This window comes from Hippoglossus stenolepis, chromosome 9 (assembly GCF_022539355.2).
Source record: "Hippoglossus stenolepis isolate QCI-W04-F060 chromosome 9, HSTE1.2, whole genome shotgun sequence".
NCBI lineage: Eukaryota > Metazoa > Chordata > Actinopteri > Pleuronectiformes > Pleuronectidae > Hippoglossus > Hippoglossus stenolepis.
In genome coordinates, this window is record NC_061491.1 from 19,388,899 (window position 1) to 19,397,696 (window position 8,798).

Here is an 8,798-nt window from a genome sequence, read left to right on the forward strand (position 1 = left end):
CGCCCTCAAAATCAACAGGTAACCACCGACACCATCATAATACTGACAGCGGGGAACTCCTGCTGCTGTTCGGCTGAGGAGGTGAACTCCAGCTTGTGTTCGGCTGAGGAGGTAAACTCCTGCTGTAGTTCGGCTGAGGAGGTAAACTCCAGCTTGTGTTCGGCTGAGGAGGTGAACTCCAGCTTGTGTTCGGCTGAGGAGGCGAACTCCTGCTGTAGTTCGGTTGAGGAGGAAACTCCTGCTGTAGTTCGGCTGAGGAGGCGAACTCCTGCTGTAGTTCGGCTGAGGAGGTAAACTCCAGCTTGTGTTCGGTTGAGGAGGTGAACTCCAGCTTGTGTTCGGTTGAGGAGGTGAGCTCCAGCTTGTGTTCGACTGAGGAGGTGAACTCCTGCTGTTGTTCGACTGAGGAGGTGAACTCTTGCTGGTGTTCGGTTGAGGAGGTGAGCTCCAGCTTGTGTTCGACTGAGGAGGTGAACTCTTGCTGGTGTTCGGTTGAGGAGGTGAACTCCTGCCTCCTCCCCAGAGGTTTGGCTCGGTCCTGACAGTTGAGGGGATTCCAGAGTTGGAGCAGGCAGCCACATGTTGTGAATGTTAAGGCTGCAGGTTACTTCACCGTGGAAAACAAAGAGCAGTCAACTTTACTTTACTGCAGCCATATGTACTATTACAGAAGACATGTACTATTACAGTACGCATGTACTATTACAGTACTTATGCACTATTGCAGTACATATGTACTATTACAGTACTTATGTCCATGTGGTGAATCATCTATATGTCAGTTTCTCCCTTGTTGGCTCATCATTTTATGGGGCACCGATAATAAAGCTGCACCTTATATTTAACATTAAGATTTAACATTTAGATTCAACATTTAGATTTCACATTGAACATTTAGATAAAAAATGTGGATTTAGATTTAACATTGGAAATTTAGATTTAGAGTCAATGTTTGCATTTAGATTCAGCATTTAGTTTGAAATCTTATATTTACATTAACCTTTGACATTGACATTACTTTCAATATATTTTTTTACGAAAGAAGCAAATATGACAAAGTACCAAAGTAAATCTGGTAAAAGGTGACTCTTTTTTTAAGCTATATTTTGTAAAAACATGGCTGTTATTTTCTGCATGCGCAGCTTTACAATCGGAGGCCCATATTATTTTCATTAACCAAACCTCTGAAGGGGAGAACCAAGCCTGAACTTCCCACACAAAGCTGACAAAACGGTGTTAACTGTTCCATTTCCTCCTCGTGAGGATGCTGATTCTATATCTAGTGTTTCTAATATGATCCTTTCCTGTGATGTGTAAGGTCTGACGAGTCCATATAGAGCTGCTATGAAAGGAGAGGAGGAGATGTGGTCATAGTTCCTGCTGTGACATGGGCCAGGTGTGGAGGAAGTGTGCACATGGAAGTCTATTGTGTGCACCATGCCTCTTGTATAGTGCGACTCATTACTACAAATACTCTAATTTGACCTCATGCGGCACATGGGCATATAAAAGTGTCTGCAGAGCGGCTCGTGTAACAGCAGGTCAAACTCAGTGTCTTGTTGCAGAGAGTGAGATAACAGTGCATTGGAGTTCATTCACTCTGAAGTGGAGGAGGGCAGATGTGGTGATTTGTTTTGGTTAAACTGAGGACATTGGGTCATGAGGAGGAAAGTAGTTAATCTATCTATCTATCTATCTGGCCGTCTGTCTGTCTGTCTGTCTGTCTGTCTGTCTGTCTGTCTGTCTGTCTGTCTATCTTTCCGTCTGTCTGTCCGTCAGTCTATCCATTTATCTATCTATCTATCTGGTTTTAAGAGGTAAGAGAAATCGTGGATACTTGCTGAGCTGTGCTGAGCTGAGCTGATCTCAGCTGCTGAGGGATCTTGGGTCAGAGCCTGAATCCAGTGCTGAGGCAGCAGGACGACGCTGTAATGTAGCAAAACATCGTGTTGTGGAATGTGTAGTTTCATGGTGTCAACCAACACAGCCTGTCAGTAATGATGCAGGAGAAACAGTCACACTCACTGACAAGGATTTTTTAGAAACTCTTTAATGAGTTCTAGTGAGAAGAATCTGTTAGTTACCAAATATTAAATCATTGTAATTTAACTTAGTAACATTGAATGAGTATTATATAATATACAGCTACTTGAAAGTAACAAAATTCCAGACTGTTAATAATGTGAACCCAAAGGGGAGGTTCTGAGCTCAGGAGGTAGAGCGGGTCGTCCACTAACCAGAAGGTCAGTGGTTCGATTCCTGGCTCCTGCAGTTTGCATTTCTTAATAGAGGCGCAAATGTGTGCATGAATGGGTGAATGTGACTTGTACTGTAAAGCGGTCAATAAAACTGGCAAAGCGCTATATAAATGCAGTCCATTTACTCAGAGGTGGGTTATTTGGGGTCGGGCAGACAATCAGCACTTTTATATGTGAGATTTTGAATGAATGAAGCTTTTTGTCCATTATTATGAAAGCAGGCAGCAGGGTGGTGACAGGAAATGATGCAAGAGACAACGGGAGTGACCTGCAACAGAAGTCTCTGGCCAGACGCACTGATACTCTGAATACTTGCGTCACTGTCTTGGACCCCTGGGCCCCCAGTAGACCTCGATACATTTACATATCCATACAAGACACTGCATGTGATCAAAGTCGTGGATGCATTGGTAACAAAAAGCATGTCAAATCATGTAAAATGTCAAGAGGAACAACTATGAAAATCATAGCAATGGACAAAGAGGAACGTTGGTCACATGTTAAAACTCATGTATGCAGTACGTTCTGTAGCAGGCTGAAAAAACTGTTTATTGCCTCACAGACCAATACAACGATTATTTTTATAGATGCTTGCAGGTATTTGTTGAAGAAGTAATGTTTATTTGTTCACCCATAAAAATCCTATATGTTCTCAGGTGGTTCCTCTCCATCGCTCTATCAGGATGGCATGAGGAGTATATCCTGCACACTCTGGACACTTTGCCTCTGGTTTCACTTCACTTTTTTTACTTGTGGCAGTTTTAAATCAGGAAATGAGTGTTTCTTCATATTGTAGCACTGAAACACTTATTAATCGACCCATGAAAGTGAAGTTTCTTTGCTGGCATATGGGAACAGGTGTGGGGACAGCTGTGGATGTGGGGCCTCTGTTGTTCATTGCTCTTAAGCGGGTGGGGGGGGGGTGGGGGATCCGGATTGGGTTGCATCCGATTTCCTTTCGGCTCTTGTTCATGACATCTGTTAACCCTCATGGCCGTTGGTGGGCCGTCGAGCGGGGTGTCAAATAGACGCACACCCACCTAAAAAAACTTATGATGAATGACCCTCCCCTGTGGTTAAGTCATTCAAACTCAATTAAAAGTTTTCTCCTTGGTCACTGTCTCTCGCCCAGAGACGTCCGTGACCCGAGTCGTGCCAAATCTCTGCTGTGTTTGTGCGTGCCGGCCTCTGACAGGAAGCCGAGCAGTGATGGTGCTGATAGCGGTGAGACCCATTAAGTCTGGAGACATATGATAGTATGAGACAAACAGCGGGGGCATCCCTTTGGTCTGCTTTCCCCCTCTTGTCGTGTGCACACCACACCACTCTCTGTTTTCCTGCATTTCCTCTTAGGCTCAGATGAAGGAGAAGACACCCCCGGCAGGAGGGAGAGGGGTTTAATACAAGCTGGAGGAGCCACCCACATGTGTAAAGGATTGACTTGATAATGATGATGATAAAGGGGATAATTGTGGACTGACTTGCTGAGCAGCATGCCTGGTGGGAGTCATATCTTGCAGAGTACGCACATGCAGATAGTCACGAGTAGAAGTACAGATTTGGCCGAATAATCAGATCTGTATCCACAAGAAGCAGCTATAGCATAGTTTTAGAGCCGGACTCTATTTGAGGAATGCTTGGCTAATGATTCCAGAAACGCTGACAGGAACACACCATATGCACACACAGCAAGTGCAGGCCTGCTGCAGACAGCATGACGTAACAGAAAGCGACCCAACGCTTTCTATAGGGAGGGGAAAGATAAAGACTTTTCCACTCTGGAACCCTCAGTGAGATTTCTTAACTTGGGTGCGAGTCCGTAGACCTCTCAGAAAAAGGGACATCTTTTGTGAAGCTTTAAGAAGTTTTAAGAAATAGTTCCCCCTGAAACAATCCAATGTAGTTATAATGCTAGAAACATATCTGACGTCTCAGATACATTAATATTCCAGTGTTGAACAACTTGTAACAATAAATGTTTGGTTGATCTAAGGTGTTACTCTCAAAACAGCTTTGTCCTGTGGTTCTATTTATTTTTCAATGGTATCTTTCCGGGGAGCAGCTGTACCGCAGTGCCATCCTCATCAGTACCGATTATACATTCTTATTACATCTCATGAAAGGAAACTGGTAATTAACGTCACAGGCTTTGTGTTGTTTCGTAATAACAATTCAAAGGTTCCATCCTGAATAGGGAATATTTTATTGATAATTGACAATTGATTTTCTGTGGTTGAGCCTGATCTCAAGGCCTTGGAGGCTGTAACAAAGTGACACTCGGTATATTTACATGCACACTCGAAATGTTACTGAGAGATCTCAGGTTACGTAGACAATCGGGGACTAACATGCACTGGGTATTGTAAAAGTGGTTGATTTGGTTTGTAGCATGACAGTGGACAGATTCTGTTTCACCCCCCAACATCACCATGGATCAGTCAACTTAAAGTGTATTTAAGTGATTTTTGTATTGTGTTGCTCATCAAATCATACAAATGTTTAGTGCATAGTGAGGATAAGTTGTTTATCTGAGAACGTTATTAGTGCAAGTTGTGATGAAGATGGATCCTCATCATGACTGAGGTGATCTTGTAATTACAGAGGCTGTGCTGAAGATGACTGGTTCTCTCTGACATAACTAGATATTATCAAGGTGAGATTGTATCTTGATCACTGTGCTGCAGTTTGCCACAGTATTTATTTTCCACACTCTGCCTGAAACCACACTCTATTTATATACTGTCTGAAATCCTGAGTGTGTTAACGTTATGAGTCTGACCAATTTATTGGTTGGCTGATAAAAATCGGCCGATATGAGATCTGTGTTTATGTTTGCTGGTATTGGGCAATAAAGCTTTTATTTTACAGAATAAACATTCTTTCCTTCTTCTATCAAACCTCAATAACATTTTTTGTCATGAAGGAATGATAACATCTTAGGAATCATTGCCAGTCTTTTAAAATATATATATATATATATATTGGCCAATATATTGTTATCGGAAATACCTGCTGTTGTGGATAATTTGGGGGAAAATGCCACGATGGTCAATCTCAGACCTGAAGCCCAGATTCCTGATAGATCTCCAAAACCTCAGAAGCTGCTTTCAAAACCAAAGCTGTCAACTTCAATAACAGCTTTTTTTACAGGGAGGGTCAGTCTCAGTTTATCGAAGGTGGTGTAACTGTTCCTATGAACTCCCTCTTTTAAAACCAACGCTGTGACCTGACAACTATAAGCATCGCAGGTATTGTTGACAGGCAAGTTTTTGTCCCTCTTGAGTCTTTGGGTTGACCCATTACAACAATTCATCACTTTTTCAGCCCTCGTGTGTCTTGGTGGTTTCAGTAAAAAAGTAACGATCAAGACATCAGTTTCTGTCGAGCTTATGACACAAGCTGCTTTTTGTATTATTTTGCCCTAAATGGCCAAAAAATCCAAATCATCCAAATCCCCGCTTTCTGTCCTCCTGACGAGAGCAGCTTTGGATTTATGTGACAAAAGGAAGCCAAGACACAGGCCCGTTAAAGATAATGACAGATGCTGTCTGCCATGACAAGCTGTTTGTCTACTAGTGGTGAAATAATGCCCTGCTTGCTCTGCTGGTAGGAGCTGATTACTGTTTTACTCGCTCTGTCTTTTTATAGACAGCCCCTGAATGTGTGTCAATGTACATGAGCAAGCGATCCCTAGTGTGCATGCTCATGACAATGCATGTATGTAAATTATTCTTTCTCTACAGTGTATGCTCTGTAGTAGTATGAGTTGGCCTGCATAACCTTTGTCTCTACTAGTGAAAAATATAGATGGAGGGCTCATTGTGCACACAGGGTAGTGCACGTCTCTTTAGAAGTCAAGTTATGAGAAGGTTTTACAGGGTTTTAATTGCCCTGGGTAGACGTTTAATACACCCACCAGACAATCCGCCCCTGGGCCAAAAATGGCATTCTTGTTTGCTCAGATTTTTTTTTTCCTTTCTTTTCTTTTGTTTTCTTGCAGAGACTTATTTTATAAAGACCCAGATTTGTTTCTTTAGTGCTGGCTACTTACAGGACTTAAAGTAGTAATATACATAAATCTCAGCAGTTACCGATCTGACTGAAGAGGAGACGTCTGATCCAGAAGTCATAACTCTGTCTCCCCCCCATACTTGTGTAGGTGGATCGGTGAGGTGTGTCACTCCTTGTGTTGACTTGAAGCTTCAGTTTCTTACCTACCACTCCACTGACACACGCCACAGCAAGACGAGTAACTCTGCACATTTCTTTCACACATCAGTTGTGTAAAAGAGTGGGCGAGGAGACTTAAGTTGTGCGTGTCCAAGGTGGGACGTGTGTACGAGATCCCTCAACAACCACTGTCCGCTGGGCTGTTGGTGCAAGGGACAAACACACTGCTGCTTTTATAAACCTGCTTCAAAGTAGAGACAGGTTTGTGGTTGTGCTGAGCAGCTTTCAGGTGTGAATATGTGTAAGATACTATCAGTGTGTGTTTGCACCTTTGTATACTTTTAGCTTTAGGCCGACTTCTGACTTGAATAGAGGTTAAATATAACTTTGATCACTCTGATAAATGTGACTTGCACAATGCCCCAGTTGTCGCTGATGATTAAAGAGTAGAAGTTGATCACGTGACCATAGGTATGTGTGTGTGTGTGTGCATGATTGTGGATAATCGGTATGTAAGGTATTATATGCATTCTTTGATTTCGTTTTTTGAATTCATTTTTGTAATATGCATCTTTGAATGGTTTTCCTCTGCCAAGGACGTTATGTTTTTGTCCATCTGCTTGTTTGTTTGTCAGGATTATGCAAAAAACTACTGGTCAGATTACTATGGAACTTGGAACGATCCAGGAGTTTTCTTTAACATCACGGGATAAGGTGTTTTAAAAGTTTTCAATGTTTCCCCAGGGAATATTCATGGGTCTTGATGCAGAAAGATCAGGCATGTTTGGAGGAGGGATATTTATGATTTTGTGCAATTTGATGCAGATCCGAATAAGAATCTTGATCTTGTGAACCTAAATCTGGTTTCATTAGGTGACCATTGAGCCAAGGGCGGAGGTAAAAAAAATTTGCAATATAGAGCATTTTTCGACAGATTTCATCTTAGACAATAATTCATGAATCATGATGAAAACAATCAGGCATGTTAAGAGGGCCGTTTTTTTACGAGTGTGTGCAATTTGGCGCAGATCCAAAATAAAGACCTAGATCTAGTGGATTTAAATGTGTTTCCGTGTGGCGGAGGTATACGCTCCGAGTGCCATAGTTGTTTAATCTTTGAAATATTCTTCATCTTCTGTTGCTGAGTTTAAATAAAATGCTGCACTGCTGAACTTTGCTCTTTGTGTAAATTTGCATACTGTACTCACACCCATGCCTTAACCCTCCCTGGCATGCAGTTATTGTGTTGATTCAGCATGTTCCATGACTGACAGGAGGGAGGGAGAGGAACGTGTTATAAACAGTGTGATTGGAATATGTTGTTTTTATTAAAGCCTTTAAAAGTGAACTGTATATTGTCAGAAATACACGTGTGGGTGCAGCTTTTCTTTTTGATTCTTGCAAAATGACCTGGCTCGCTGATGTAGAATATTATTGATATTAGTTTTCATGTGTTTGCATGGAGCTGTCTCAAAGATTTGACATGCTCTGTGACTCTGCAGCCTCAGTGGCTCTGACATGCTGCATTCCTCCATTTCATTGGTGTTTATGGCTTTGCGGTGGTAATTAGTAACAGGGCTGTTGCAACAATGGCCGTGGGGACTTAATGAACCCATGAGAGTGACCACAGGGAAAGCAGAGGGGAATGTGACCCATTTGCTGAAGCCTTTGCCCTCGAACTCCGTGAGGGGCAGTGTTGCAATATACTCTTTCTGTCACTTAAAAATACATTCGAAAACAAGACAGTTTGACAAAACTCTAAAGAAAAAATAGAATCACGCAACTACTAAACACAAACTTCTCCTTATGTATCAAAACCGGCACTTCATTATTGGGCTGCATAGAATAAAGCAGTTATTGTGCCTGGATTGGTGGATGGGCTTCAATGATACGGTGGATTAATTACAAATTAGCCCGGTGTCTCATGGTGATGCAATTTATGCAACAACTCCCTTCTTTTTGGAGCCGCTCAAACACACACCACACACACACACACACACACACACACACACACACACACACACACACACACACACACACACACACACACACACACACACACACACACACACACCGTGTACACCCAACATATTTGAATACAACTCGATTCCTATGTCATGTTGATTTCCTGCTCGGCCTGACCCTTAAATCAGGACACCATATTTATTCTGCTGCCTGTATCGCTGCCAGCATGACAAAGCCTTTACACAGCCAGCAGAGATGTGCTTCTGTATAGACTGAACAATAGCATGAATGGAATCATCATGGCGGACCAATCCATGCTAATGCAAGTACGGACAATGGCGAAATTTGCTGTTGCATCTCTTGTTAAGATACACGGTGAATGTTGGTGGAATTGTGCAGTTGTTA